The sequence below is a fragment of the Lampetra planeri genome, chromosome 59, assembly GCF_965212315.1.
Source record: "Lampetra planeri chromosome 59, kcLamPlan1.2.h2, whole genome shotgun sequence".
NCBI classification, from domain to species: domain Eukaryota; kingdom Metazoa; phylum Chordata; class Hyperoartia; order Petromyzontiformes; family Petromyzontidae; genus Lampetra; species Lampetra planeri.
This window is the reverse complement of record NC_136165.1, coordinates 237,637-238,540: the sequence shown is the minus strand read 5'-3', so window position 1 is coordinate 238,540 and position 904 is coordinate 237,637.

Genomic DNA, 904 nt, shown 5'->3' with positions numbered 1-904 from the left:
ATCGGAGCATGTTTGTTTGCATATTTTTCCACAAGTATGTGTGGTAAATGCAGACTTGATGCCTTGCAAAAGGTATCTATTTGGTGTTTGAACATATTAACACCTGTTTTTGTGCCAGAAAGGGTAAAAGCTATTCTTATTTCATAAAATCCTTGGCATATCTGTGTTATGTTTATCTAATTCATTAACCCCGTTGTCAAATCCAAGCAACCTAAGACGTCATCAAAGCTGCATATAGCTGGACATCGAACGAAGATGGTCACTGCATCGCACGTTTTCAGATGTGCTTCTGCAGTCATCTGGAATGCTCTTCTGACATTAGGAAGCCACTGGAGCGATGTTCTTTTAAATCTATAATTTTTGCGAACTTTTTAGTTTATTGTCCTTCCCCCTCACTTCTGATTAGCAGGGTTGCCGAAGCACGGTGCAAAATAAGTTCAACATACAGACATAACTGGTATTGGCCAAAACATCCAAATCCCCTGCAAACTCCTCAAATTGGCATCACACAGCAGACGTAATGGCAGCAGCGTCACCCCCATTCTCTATAAATCTGCAGGAACCTCCTGAAAAGGAATCTAAACAAATGATCACCGACAGCTGTTGTTGTTATTCTCTTGCCTGCAGCAATCCTGGCTCTCTTTGGCTCTCAAATGACCCACCGGGAGAAGCTGGAGCTTGTCGCCATACAGGAAGTATGGTACTTTGCGCTCCGCAACAGATCCCGGGGACCAAACAACGATGGATACGACGACCACGAACATCATTACATTCCGGTGAGACTCGCCACAAAGCCCCCACGCCGTGGGGGCTGTCACAGGCGCAGCGGTCGCGAGGTTCGTGGCTTCTTGTCATTGCACCTGAAGTACCAACCAACCAGAGACAGCACACATGCACTCTCCCA